The sequence below is a fragment of the Cryptomeria japonica genome, chromosome 8, assembly GCF_030272615.1.
Source record: "Cryptomeria japonica chromosome 8, Sugi_1.0, whole genome shotgun sequence".
NCBI classification, from domain to species: domain Eukaryota; kingdom Viridiplantae; phylum Streptophyta; class Pinopsida; order Cupressales; family Cupressaceae; genus Cryptomeria; species Cryptomeria japonica.
In genome coordinates, this window is record NC_081412.1 from 714299960 (window position 1) to 714315299 (window position 15340).

Sequence of the window (15340 nt, forward strand, 5' to 3'; positions counted from 1 at the left end):
AATCAATGAATTGAGGTCTGTACCTAATATGCCAGTTTCCTTGGATGCTACTATTGGTAAGCTACATGCATTTGAGTTAAGTAATTTTGATAACAGTGGATCTTCGGTAAATAAAGTTGAATCTGCATTTAGTTCTTTTCATCTTGATGAATCTAATGATTACAATGAAAGAAAGCATAAGTACTCTGAAGGAGATCATAGTGGAGCAAGTGAAAGATTTCAGAAGAACATGGAAGAAGTACACAAACTATATGAGGAAATCAGAAAGCAAGAAGAGTTTGAAGCACTATTAGCCAAAAGGTTACCAAGAGGCAAAGGTAAGTATAAAGGAAATCTGCCTTTGAAATGTTTCAATTGTGATAAGATAGGACATATGGCTTCTAACTGTCCTGACAAAGATTTTACTGAAAAGAGAGATTACCGAGATGACAGACAGAAAGATAACCATTACAGAGGAGACCGAGACTTCAAAAGAAGAGATAGAAAGACATGCTTAATAGCTGATGAGGAATCTAAAGATGATAAATTAGATGAGACTAATACAGAGGAAGTTGTTTATGTGGCTATCAAGGATGGCTCAGATGAAAAAAGGTATGAAGAAAAAGCCCTAATATCTCACATAAACACTAATGATTCTTGGATTATAGATAGTGGATGCTCACATCATATGACAGGAGATAAACACAAGTTTGTTATGTTAGAAGATTATGATGGAGGCTATGTTAGATTTGGTAATGATGCACCATGTCCGGTAAGAGGTAAAGGATCTATAACACTTCTTAATAATGCAAGATGCAATTATGTTTACTGGGTTGAAGGTTTGAAATACAATTTGTTGAGTGTAGCATAGCTAAACAACACAGGTTACCGAATAGAATTTCAGAAAGGAATTGTCAAAGTTCATGACAAGAATGGAAAGTTAGTTGCTACCGGGACACAAACAAAAGGTAATACATTTCACCTTGACTCAACTCGGAATAAGTGTTTGCATGCAAAGATTGATGATACCTGGTTATGGCATAAAAGGTTTTGTCATGTAAATTTTGATAATCTGATCAAAATAAGTAAGAAGCACACAGTAAGAGGTCTACCGAGTTTTGAAAAACCTGAGAATGCTATGTGCCGAGGATGCCTGATGGGTAAGATGACAAGATCAAGCTTTACAAGTAAGTCTTACACTTCTAAGGGAATATTAGATCTAGTGCACACTAATCTTTGTGGTCCTACGAAAGTTCAAAGTTATTATGGTGATAAGTATTTCATATTATTTGTGGATGACTATTCAAGGATGATGTCAGTAATGTTTTTAAAAGAAAAATCAGAAGCTTTTCAAATGTTTAAATGGTACAAGGCAAGAGTTGAAAATGAAACAGGAAGAGAACTGAAATGTCTTAGATCAGACAGAGGATGAGAGTTCACATTTGATGAATTCAACTTATTCTGCAATGATCATGGTATTAAAAGACAAGTCTCTACACCGAGAACTCCACAGCAAAATGGAATAGCTGAAAGAAGAAACAAATCTATTGTGGATTGTGCTAGAACACTGATGATTGAAAAGAAGGTGCCACAAACATTTTGGAGAGAAGCAATAAGCACAACTATTTACACCTTGAACCGAGTTCAATTGAAGAAAGGTACTTTGAAGACACCATATGAGATCTGGTATGATAAGAAACCTAATGTTAGTTATTTTAAAATCTTTGGAAGTAGATGCTATGTTCATAAAGATGATAGAAATGGCAAGTTTGATCAGAAAAGTGAAGAAGGAACATTTCTAGGTAATTCTTCCAAAAGAAAAGCATTTAAATGTCTGATCAAATCATCTAACAAAATAGTAGAAAGTGCAAATGTGAAAATTGATGAATTTGCAGAAAGAAATGATGAGGAAAATTCCAAGGAACCAAAAGACTATGATGAATTTGTCTATGTTCAACCGAGAAGTCTTACCGAGAAGACAGTTGAAGAAAATGAAGAGAATATCCAATTACCGAGTGATGAAGAAGATCATATAGAGCCTACCGAGCTTGTATTAGCCAAGTATGTCAGAAGACATCATGCACCAAGTCAAATTATAGGAGATAAGGATGATCCAGTGATGACAAGGAACAAACTGAGACAGAACACATGTTTGATATCTGAATTTGAACCGAGAATAGTGAAAGAGGCATTTAACAGTGAAGATTGGATAAATGCTATGACAGAAGAGATTGATCAAATCAAGAAGAATCATACATGGACACTAATCCCAAGACCGAAGGACAAAAATATAATCGGTACAGAGTGGATTTTCAAAAACAAGCTAAATGAAAAAGGAGAAGTCATTCAAAACAAAGCAAGATTAGTTTGAAAAGGTTATGCACAAGAGGAAGGAATTGATTATGGTGAAACTTTTGCACCTGTTGCTAGACTTGAAGGAGTTAGAACATTGTTGGCCTATGCTGCTTTCAAGAACTTCAAGATATATCAAATGGATGTCAAATCTGCATTTCTGAATGGAATATTAGAAGAAAAAGTTTTCATTGAACAACCTGAAGGATTTGTTGAAGACAATAATAAAGATTAGGTATGTAAATTGAACAAAGCTTTATATGGTTTGAAACAAGCACCAAGAGCATGGTATGAAAGATTGCACTCTTATTTGATTAAGATTGGTTTTATAAGGACAAGTGAGAACAACAACATGTACATGAAGAATGATGAAAATGGAATACTGATCTCAGCCATATTTGTTGATGATATTATATTTTGTGGAAATGACTCTTTATGCAAGAACTTTGGAAATGAAATGAGAAAAGAATTTGAGATGTCATTAATCAGTGAGATAGAGTATTTTATAGGTTTACAGATACTGCAAATGAAAAATAAGATTTTCATTACTCAATCCAAGTACATAAAGGAAATCTTGAAGAAATTTGGAATGGATGATTCAAAACCAGTAAGTACTCCTATGACTACCAACTGTAAATTATCTAAGGATGATGAAACTGCATCTGTTGATGAGACACTCTACCGATCCATGATTGGAAAACTACAATATGTTGTTCATAGCAGACCAGACATAACACATGCAGTAGGTATAGTTGCAAGGTTCTCTGCAGATCCTAAGGAAACACACATGACAATAATCAAAAGAATTTTTAGATACTTGAAAGGCACAGAGGATTATGGCTTAGCATATCAGAAAGGAAATGATTTTGATTTAAAAGTTTATACTGATGCTGATTGGGTAGGCAACATTGATGACAGAAAAAACACAAGTGAACGAGCTTTCTTTTTAGGAGAAAGATTAGTGAGTTGGCTTAGCAAGAAACAAGGATGTGTTTCACAGTCAACAGCAGAAGCTGAATACGTTGCTGCAGCATTGAATTGTACCAACATTGCATGGATCAAACAACTGTTGGAAAGTATAAATGAGAAAATTACCGAGCCAATAACTATATTCTGTGACAATACCAGTGCCATTAATATTTCACAGAATCCTATTATGCACTCTAAGACAAAGCACATATCTATCAAATATCATTATCTTAGAGAAGAAGCTCATGAGAAGAAAGTGGTGTTGGAATATGTTAGCACAAAATAGCAAATAGTAGATATCTTCACCAAGCCACTACCAAAGGACACTTTTGAATATCTCAGAAGCAAGCTAGGGATCCTACCCCTATCTTCTACTCACTGACCGAGTTTGGTGAAAGCATTAGTCCGATGACTCTAATGAATATCTTTTGGGAGTTGATGCTGAGTTATACACTTTAGGATGTTTTCTAAAAATGTACTGGAATTAATACAAGAAATATTACAGGGAACAGGATTTGAAGACAAATGCTTTGACCGAGACTCAGTTGATACACAACAACAAGAAATAACTTCTTGTAGAAAGAAATTATGTTTTAGTTCTTTTCTTTTTGGCATTGTTGTCAAAGGGGGAGAATACCTACAAAGGGAGATAAAACTGAGAGAAGACCAATATAGGGGAGAAGACCTATCAGAGGAGAAGACTAAGAGAAAGCTGATTAGACTACAGATTACGAAGAAGACTAATGTATGGGGGAGAGCATTTAAGCATTTCAGAATCACAACAATCCAAATCTTTTAAGGTCAAATCAATTGGTTTTGCCAGCAATGCCAAAGGGGGAGATTGTTGGCAATATTGCATTATAATAGACAATGAAAGATTGTTGGCATTTCTTAAGGATATTGAGAAGGTTGTTGATGATTATGGATATAACTGATTAAAGATGTTTTACTGTCTTGATATTATTATTTTGTCATTGATGTCAAGAAATTTATTTTCTAATTCAGTATGATGTTGCTATATCTTGAGAAGTATGATATGAAGATTATAAAGAAGTCGGTAAAAGACACAAGAAAGAATATGATGAATAAGGTATTCAATGGGCAACTACTATCGAGTCAGACAATGATGAGATCATGATGTTTTAGATTGTTTTAACATCATACATATGTTGTAAATTGTAAAGGTTAATACTATACTATGTTATCAAGCAAAGAACCTAGTCGGTAAACCCTAAGGTTATCGCTATCGGTTAATGAAGACGGAATGTCTACCGAGTGAAGTTTAGTATTCACTGAGTTGTAACTGAGCTATAACAGAATACATTAAATGTTTTCATGTGGTATTTAATGAAGGAAGCTAATGAGCTGGAGCGGATCAAATGATTGGTAAGCCGTGGAAGAAGTTTGTTAACGAATCTAAGGCAATGGAAAGTCGGCATGAAGATCTATAGCTCAGATTGAACCATAATACCCTGGCACAAGTTCCAAGACTATTATGCAAGTTCCAAGGCGAGGTAAAACATTTTCAGATCAAAAGATACATTGAACCTGGACAAGATTGAAGATCTGATGGCTATGATTGATCATGGGAAATGTGATCAAGGAGATTGAGCAGTTACTTAATTGTTTATAAATAGGAAACTGTTGATAAAAAATGTATGAGGGCAAGTGTATGCATAGGGATGCTACATAGTGATTACCGAGCACAAAAGCTTGAAGACCTATTAGAATAACAGAGTATAGAAGCCCAACAGATAGACAAGATTAGTTCTATGTGTAGACTGTATTAAACAAATAGGAATCTGCTTTAGCATTTTAGATGTGAAGTTGCAGATAGATTTTTATTACTGTTATTTTGTGAAAGTGACAAAAAATCTCTTAACCGAGTGGACTTAACAGTCTTATATGTAAATCCTCTAGCAAGGTGACATTTTGATTGAGTGTTTTGAAATCCTTTGACAAGGTCACTTCTAACAAAGTGAAGATCCTAACAGATCTAAGGGAAATTCCTTGACGGGGTCACATCTAGCAATGTGTTTGTAATCTTTAATAGGATTTTCTTTTAACCGAGCATACTCTAGAAGAGTATATTTCTTAGTGGGTCCGAAATCCCACAATGGTTTTTCCCTATTGGGGTTTCCACGTTAAATTTGGTGTTATGAGGTTTATATTGTTCATATGCTTTGAGTTTGCATGTTTAACAGTTTTTGATATATTACTGATATATATGTTACCGAAGTTGAATTTGATGTTTTTATGGATGATTAAGTTTGTATGATTCACCCCCCCCCCTCTCATCTTGTTGGCTATTGGATCTATACTTATATTAAGTATCATAACTATCAAGGATGACCCACAAAGTGTGTGGCGTAATATTAAAAATGGTTGGGGTTCTGCTGCTTTGCTAGGTAATCATTACCTTTCCATCAAAGCATAAATTATTCATATACCCTATCATGATTATGCGGTCCTTCCCTCCCTGTAAATCTGTCCTTTCTAAGGAGCTCTTTAATGTTCATATTAATATCTTCCCCATGCCAAATCATTTGAGAATAAGAATTAACTCCTTTGTTCGCCAGACAGTCCACCACCATATTTTTCTCTCTAAAGGCATGTTGAATAATTATTTCTTTAAAACTAGTGATGATTTCCCTAGCTTTCAGGATAATGTTTTCAATTGACCATGATGGCTTCGACTCCCCCTTCAAACACTTAATAATATTAAGTGAATCTCCCTCGAGCCATAATTTATCATGATTAAGATTCTTAGCTATAATTAGGGTATTCAGAGAAGTAGATGCTTCGACAAAATGACTAGTTTGACTCCCCAAAGGACTAGCCACTGCCACTAAGCAACTTCCAGCAAAATTTCTGACAATGCCCCCATATCTAGCTTTACCTAGATTCCCCTTAGAGGCGCCCATCAAAGTTAGCCTTAATCCACCCTTGAGGAGGAAAACACCAAACTAGACCTTCTCTTCCCTTCTCCTTACTAGTAGTAGTAGTAGAGAGGTTCCACCTGTCATTGAAGTCTTCTTTAGCAGCTGGTCCATTATCAGTACCATAGATACATTCAAATATGCTCATGTAAATTTTATGCACCACCACTTCAAGAATAACACTTTTATCCCTAAAAATCCTATTGTTGCGCTATTTCCATATATCCCAGATAACATTTGGGAAAGTTAGTTTCCAAGTCTCCAGAATCTTTGGATTAGAACTAGGGCAGTGCCATTGCTGCCAAGAATTCCCTAGGGAGTTCGGAAAAACCTAGCTCAAATTCCACCTGCTTAAGATGATTTTCCATATTTTCTAACTAAAAGTACACTGATTAAGAATATGGCAAGTAGTCTCTTCTTCCCTGCAATAAAGAGAACACATGTTAGGAAAAACAAAACCTCTCTTTTGAAGGTTGTCCAGAGTTAAAACCTTGTTTTGGATAAAAATCCAAAAAAAGATATTAACCTTAGGAACTAACTTCTTGTTCTAGACTTTAGCCCAAATAGGAATTTCTTCCACAGATTCATTATGGATAGCCACAATTGAGGACACAAAATTTTTCCCATCTGGGGTTTCCCTCCATATCAATTTGTCATCTTTGTTGTCTCTAGGAACTTTAGCAGAGAGGGCAATCTGAAGGAATTTAAGCCCCGGACATTGCTGGCTAAAATCAATCCATTTCCCATTTCTCCAGTAGTCTCTGACTAGCTCCCCAAACCTGCTTTTGAACCAGTCTTTCCATTCATTAAGGATTGGAACTTCCTCCAAAGGTTTATCCAATATCCACCTATCTTCCCAAAATCTTATTCTCCTACCATCCCCAAGGTTCCAAATTCGACCAGCAATAGCCCAACTTTTAGCTGATTGGACTACATTCCATAGAGTAGAACCTTCAATAATAAAAGAATCATCTAAAAATTCTTCCTCAGAAGGTTGCATATAAAGATATTTGTTTTTCCAGATTAAATTCCATTCTCTTTCCTCCCCTTTCATTCTCCAAATTTTTTTAGCTAATAAAGCCTTATTCATAGAACTAATATTCCTTAAACCCAACCCCCCTGAGGCCTTAGGAGAATAGATTTTATTCCAGGCAATAAGGGGAATTCTGTTTTTGACTTCCACCCTCGACCAAAGAAACTTTTTTTGGATTCTTTCAATTGCTTCCGCAAACTTTCTGGGGATTTTGAACAAACTGAGAGCATAAACATGCAAGTTTTGGAGAGTGGCTTTGAGTAGAGTAACCTTTCCCACTTGACTAAGGATTGCCCCTTTCCAACCAGCTAGTTTTGAGTTAAATCTATCCACCAACTTATTCTAGAAAAAATCCCCAGGCTTAATACACAGAGGAAGCCCCAGATAAGAAGAGGGAAGCTCAATTATTTTGCAGCCAAGAATTCTTTCAATCCTTAATTGCATTTGAACAGGGGTATTGATGAAGAACAAAGAACTCTTATCCCAATTTATTTTTTGACCAGAAGCAAATTCATAAATATTCAGCACATTCTTCATATTTTTAGCTTCTGTAATGGTAGCTTCCCCCATAGTGATAGAATCATCAACAATCTATTCATGAGTACAAGTGAAATTGGATGAAGATGGTTTCATACCTCTAAGATTGCCTTCTTCCACATTTAAAAAAATAAATCTTCCCACCCTTTCAGCTAAAATAGTAAACAAGATAGGGGATATGGGGTCCCCCTGTCTAAGACCTCTAGAGCTTTTGAAGAAACTTGACAGGGATCCATTGACAATAACAGCAGAAGAGGAAGTTTCCATAAGTTGAGAGCAAAGCTGAATAACTTTTTCACCAGAACCAAACGCTCTCATAATCCTTAGGAGAAACTGTCAGTTCACTCTATCATAACCTTTAGCCATATCTAACTTCAGAAAGAAACCCTAATTATTAGCCACTTTCAGGGAATGGATATTTTCATGAACAGATATAATGGAGTCCAGAATCTGTCTACTAGGGACAAAACCATTTTGCTGGATAGAGATAATTATTGGAAGAATTTCCAGCAGCCTGTAAGTCAGAACCTTAGATAAAATCTTGTAAACAGAGTTACAGAGACTAATGGGTCTAAACTTATTGAGAGAATCAACTCCTGGGATCTTTGGGATTAGTACAATGAAGGTAGCATTCAGTTCTTTAAGAATCCTTCTAGAGCCAAAGAACTCTTTAACACCTTTGTAGATGTTAGTCTCCACAATATGCCAAAAACATTAGAAAACCGTCCGATCCAGGAGATTTATCTCCCTGAAACGAAAACACTGCCTTTTTGATTTCCTAGTTAGAGGGAATACGGGATAAATAGTTATTGTCTTCCATAGTCAGGGTAGATGGAATAGCTTGCAACATGATTTTTTGATTACTGATATCAAGGTTATCCACTTCTCCTAGCAAGGTGCCAAAATACTACAGAGCTTCCTTTCTAATATCATTATTGGTGCAGGAGCACTTAGGCCTCCTTTTCAACACAGGTTTGAGAGTAAGTTTGATTTTTATTAGCTTTGAGTTGGAAAGGTTGATTAAGTTGTTTTTGCATTTTTTTAAGTTGTTTGGATGAGTTTTGAACTCATTGTGTGGTTTTGGTTTCCCGTTTTCAACTTTTGCTCAAAATTGCCAGTTTTGGAGTTGCTTGGCAAAATGTTGTAAAAAGTGAGTTTTTAGTGTGCTTTTGTTTTGAAAATGACTAGACATGTTTTGTGTTTGGTTTGTAGGTGTTAGTAGTGTCCCTAGGTGTTTTGTAGGTTTTGGGATCAACCTTACACTTTCTAGGCATCAAAAAAGTGTCATTTAGGCATCAAAATGTCAAATTTTAGTGTTATTAGACATGTACCTGTCCGTATAGATGGCTAACCAACCTGGAGTGGTATTTATTCTCCTATTTTATCTATTGTAAGGTTTGATCATTCAAAATTATGAAGCATTTTAAGAATTTGCACTAAAAATTCCTTGTTTTTCATTATGTTTTGATTCCAAGTGAGCAGCAGTCCATACACCTGCTATACTTGTCCGTACTATTTTTGCATTTTTTAGTTCTTATATGTTTCCTAAAGCTTTTCCCTTTGGTGGCATTGAATTTTATCAAGTTTTGAGTTTTGTGCAAAAAATTTGGTTTTGACAGTTTCACTGCCTTGTCTAGGAATTTGGCAAGGATGTTTGGCCAACTTGGCTTCTTGAGGCCCTAAAATGCTCATGGCTTCCCAAGAAAACGTTGGTCAATTTGTAAGATGTGTACATACTTGTTTTGAGTTCAAAAATGCAGGTGTAAAGAGGTTTGTGGCCATGAAGCCCTAGGCAAGTGTGCCATTTGGCTAGGGTCTTGGAAGAAGTTTGATGCTTTGCTTTCTCCATAGCAAATGCACTCATTGGATTATCAAACCTATTTTAATGTTTAGATTTGAATGTAAAGACAAAGAGGCCTTCTAAGCCATTAAGAGGTTGATTGTATGTTTCAGCTGTGAAAATGATGTAAAAAACAGTGAGTCACTGTTTTAGAGTTAGTTTCTTGTCACTTGCTTACTCTCCACCATACATTGGAGTTTTTAAGGCATTGTACCTCCTTCTAATTGCTTGCAAACAAGAACAAGGAGTGAGTCTAGTATTACCCATGGGTCATAAAGTTTCCAAGATCAATTGATGGTCTTTGAGGCAAAATTGTAATGCCCATTTGGTTGCCACAGTCAAGTATGACTGATTTTTACATGTTTGTTGAAGTTCTGCATGAATTTCTCCTCTCCAAGTTGCAGGTATGAAGGACATCAAGCATGAAAAGGAAGAGCATTGCCAAGAAAGCACAAAACAGATTTTCAAATAAAATTTTTGTCATTGTAAAGTGCAGGTCCAAGGAAAAAAAAACAGTGAAAAGAGAAAAGTGCAGTCATAAATGACTTAACAGTGAATAAACCTTGTTTGTAATTTCCTAATGGCTTTTGTGCAGGGCTAATGTGTTATTTGAGTGTCTTCAAAGATGGACATGTTCTCATGTTTTGAAATGTAATTTCTTTCATACTAAAAATGTGCTTGTAGACAACAATAATGGGAAAAGTTGTCAACGTTGCATATGCCTTTTGAGCAACTTTTTTGTAAACTTTATTTCCTAACCTTTGGAAGGTGTAAAATCTATCTTTTCATGGCCTATTTAGCAAGTAACATGGTAGAGCCAAGTTTTTTTGGTCCATATTGAAAGTCTCCAACTTATTTGTCATTTGTTTCTACCAAAACCCTTGCAAACCCTCTTTTTGTACCCATTTTTGGGATAGTCATGGAGAAGGCTTAAGGGACCCTAAAAGTCAATAAATCTTTAATAACTCCGAAAAGGGTATCCATAAAAGTGAAGCTTTCAGTCTGGAAGCCCATCATTGGAGGAAGGTGAGTATTAAACCCCAAAAGGAGGGCTAATTGCTTGTAGCCTTTTTAGGCCTTAAAATTGAGTTTTTATCAAATTGGGTACACAAATGGTGGATGTAAAACACAAAAGTCATCAATGCCAGTTGAAACAAGTTGTCCTCACATGAATTTAACACTTTTTGTGTGGTAGACTCCAAAAACTTAGTTTTAGCACTTGAGGAGGACTTCTACATCTCAAAACGTAGAAGACAAAAGACACCATTGGGAGCAAAACTTGGTATCAATGTGTAAATCAATAAAAGGAGACCTTGTGCAGTTAGGGAGTAGGTTCGGGACAGAGGAATGAAATCCAAGAGGATGAATAAGGAGTTAGTTTACCAAGCCAGAGTGATTATGGGGTTGAAGCCCTTGAGCAACCAAGTAGTCTTGTCTTAGGGAGGTGGATCAAGAGGAAGTTTCAGGTTGTCTATGAACCTTGCACTTTGATTATAGCAACAATACCTTGAAATTAGTAAGGACCTATACTTAGTGAACATACAAGTCACTTGATCATTCCACTTGCATTACCTCCCTATCAATTATCCTCCGTTAAAATCCCTTTATTATAGGATAATCTAGATATCCTGTTAGCCGCCCTATGCTTAAGAGAAGTTAGGTGAAAAAACTGGGTATTTTTATCACCTTCCTTCAAGAATAAGGCTCTAGATCTTTGTCTCCAAAACGTCTCTTCATTAGAAATAATGGTGTGGTATTTAGACAATAGAACATTTTCCACCTCCCTCAGTTCATCAGACAACCCATTCTCTTAGATTCTATCCTGAACTTCTTTTATTTCAGTTTTAATTTGAATTTTACTCTTGAAGATGTCCCCAAAAATCTCTTTATTCTAGATTTTAATTTTAGCCTTTATAATATTGAGATTTTTAGCTATTCTAAAGAGAGTCATACCCTCAACCTCAAAATTCCACCAATCAACAACACAAGCTTCCAAGGATGGATGGGATAACCACACTTTTTCAAATCTAAAAGGGAAGTTTCTCTTAGCCAAAAAAGAGTTGGTAGTAAAAGAGATAGGATAATGGTCTGATCCAATTTTGATAATAGAAGTAAGAGAGCAGCTGTACTTGGCTAACCACTCAAGAGAAATTAAAGTTCTATCTAACTTCACTTGAATTAGGTTAGCTCTAGTTCTTCTATTAGTCCAGGTATAGTTAACCCCTTGAAGATCCACATCCATAAGAGCTTGATCATTAATGAACTCCATAAGGTCTCATTTCCCATCAAGCTATAAGGGGAGACCTCCCATCTTCTCTTCCTCTTTTAGCGGAGTATTGAAATCTCCCATTATTATCCAGCTTTGATCAACAAACTTAAGTCTGTCATCAGCAAGGCTTCTCCAATATTTAGCTCTCCCAATTTTAGTATTAGGCGCATAGACATTAGTTAACACCCATACAAAGTTATCCTTGATATGCTCAAGATGCACAGAGTTCCTATTAAAAGAGAGATGATTTCCTTACCTTTAATGGTTTTTTGGCTCCAAAAAATCGCAATTCCTCCAGAAGCTCCCTCTGAGCTAGATCCTATGACACCATTATTTTTAAAAATTCTAATCTTTTCCACTTTATCCTTAGACATCTTGGTTTCCTGAACAAGGACCACATCTGGTTTACGATCTCTTATAATGTTTCGTAACACATCTTTCTTATGAGGGGCATTCAACCCTCTGATATTCCAGGAGATTATCTTCATACTTTAACCGGAGATAGGGATGACTCAATGGAACACTATGTTCCATCATCACGGTTCTTCCAGCTTTCATGTTCCCTTTGATGTTTTAGAGATGGCCTCCCCTACTTTTTGTTCTGGCTTCCAACATCTGCCTTTTTCTTATTCCTGCTTCTAGTTGAGATACCTCCATTGAGTTCCTCCTTATTCAATTTTCCCTCTTTCAAACCAAGAATCCTGAGATTTCCTTCCAAGATATTCATTACCACACTATGTAATAGGGTTTTACATTGAGGAGGCTTTGGACTTCCATTAGTTAAAAGAAATAAGGGCTCGATATCAGAAGGGTTAAACTCTTGAGCTTCATTAAAGTTTTCCTCAATTAATTTTGAGAAAGAAGAAACAGGCACAACTTCATTGGGCCTTACCTCTTCCTTCTCCTGACTGACAGATCCAACCTCCTGGTCCTCTAGGTTATTTTTGTTGTTCAACTCTCTACCTTGCTCCCCCTCTTTAGTACTCTTTGTTTGGTTATTAGAGCAAACAAAATCCTTTTTTTCATTATTACTATTCTCACCCTTATTCACCTCATTTATTGGTTGCATTACTTTCCTATTTTGATCACACTCAGCTGATGAGTCTCCTTTTTTTATCAATCATTTTCCAAATCTTTTTATACTTCACATTGCTATCAGTCTTGCTTTCCTTACTCTTCTTAAGCGGACATGATTTTGCCCAATACCCCAATTTTTTGCAATGGAAACAGGCAAACGAGAGTGATTCATATTCAATAGCTTGGGTGCATTTCCCTAGTTTAGAAATAATCTCTATAGATTGGGGCATATCCGTCATTTGATTAACATTTACACAAATGCGAGCAAAGACTAACCTTGATTTAGCCACTGTCATTGGATCAATTGAAAGAAGTTCTCAAAAAGAATTCACAATACCCTTAAAGACTTCCTCATTCCAGAATTCTAGCGGGAGACCCGAGAGGCGTGTCCAGACTGGCACCAAAACAAAGAAGGATTCATCAAGGGCAAGGTTCGGGACCCAATTTTGAAGAGCTAAAGTTGACTTGCCGAACATCCATGGACCTTCACATAGAGCCTTTTTCATATCTTCTTTAGAGTTAAAAGAAAAGGAAGAAAAACCCCTAGGCAGCGTTGCCACATCCACTTGACCTTTTAAAACCCATTTCCTCCTTATGAAATTCCTGACAACATCAATGTTAGGCCTAAAGCCAGTAAATTGTCCAACTAAAGTCATGGTTAAAATAGTGATAGTCAGATCTACCAGTTTATCCAGAACTGAAATAGCAACCAACCCTAAAACTGGATCAAAGATATTTGTAACTTTCGAGAGCCCTGATTTAGCCAGCAGCTTCACTCCAAAGAGAGAAGACCATTTTTTACCTTTACCTCTATCATGTGGGTCCCTAGTTTTGGAATATTTATCCTCCACCGAATTGACTATTTCCTTGTCCTCTTCTATACCTTGAGATGCCTGTCCTCTTGCCTGATTGCTAGTTCTGACCCTAGAAAAACTGGCTTCCCCAGGAAGTTCGCCATTTCCTAGATTTGAAATTTGGGATTCTCGCTCCTTCTCGCTCTGCACCCATTCTCCTTGGTTGTTACCGAGTCAAAGGGGGATATTGTTGGTGTTATGGATGTGTTGCATTGGTTTTGTCATTGATGTCAACACTTGTCAACACTTGAGAACACTTGGAGATCTTTGGTTATGTTCACTGGCATGTTCAGTGACTTATGCATAGTCACTGGTATTTGGTTCATTGACAGTTATAATGTTCACCGGCACTGAGGATGATCTGTTATCATCTAAAGATTACTTGGTTTTGACGATTTGGTCATTGATCTAATCGGGTTTGCATATTTGTTGTTACCGGCAAGCATTATCTATTCCAAATCAGCACGACACGTTATGGAGATGATTTGTTATTGTTGTAAATGCATTGAGCCGACATCATGCATCACATATTAATTCATTTTTAATTGATTTAATTGTAATATCTTAGTAAGTTGACCTACACATTTGGTCTTAGGTCTTGGTATATATGTAAGATCTCATTTGTGAGATTAAGTAGTAGTAGAGGAGTGTGGAAAAGGATTGTAATAAGGTATATGCGAATATAAGCAGAGCTATACATGCAGACATCATTTGGAGATTCAAGGAGGCTTTTGGAGAAGGCAAATCAGAGCTTAACCGATACTAAATCCAGCATATGAAGATGCTATTTTGAGCAGTACATTATCATTGGATTTAACCATCCAATTGTAGTCAGTGTGACTCCCATTTTGTGATTGAGCAATGAGCTCTAGGTAGCTGGCCTTTCTGCATGTGCAGACCCCATTTGTACACACATACTATCTACAGTAGTATCATCTGATTGTGGGTAAGGTTTCCCACCATGGTTTTTCCCCTTATAGGGTTTCCACATACAAATAACTGTGTTATGTGTTGTGTATATTATTTATCTTTCTATTTCATGCATTAAAATTTACCGGTATTGCAATTAACTGTTAAACTGTCTACCAACATTAAACTTTAGTTTACTAGTATTATGTACTAAGTTTGGTTAAGTTAGTTTTGGTTTAAAATTCATAGACAACTAATTCACCCCCCCTCTCAGTTGTCTCCGGGACCTAACAACTTGAAGTTTACAATGCATTATATTATGATGAAAATTAGATTGCAAGAATAGTAAAGTATGGTATAATTAATCTATGTTTTGTTGTATCTTTTAAGTGTGCACATTTACACCTTCCTATTCTTATGCATGCCTTGTTCATCTTTATAAAATCAATAGTCATCTGTTCTATGATGGATTCAATTAGAGTAATGATATGACTGGTTTGATGATAATGTATATAATAATCCTTGACCTTGTGTTGAACATCTATACAAGTAGATAGCTTGTAGGCACAAGTTTGAGAAAAA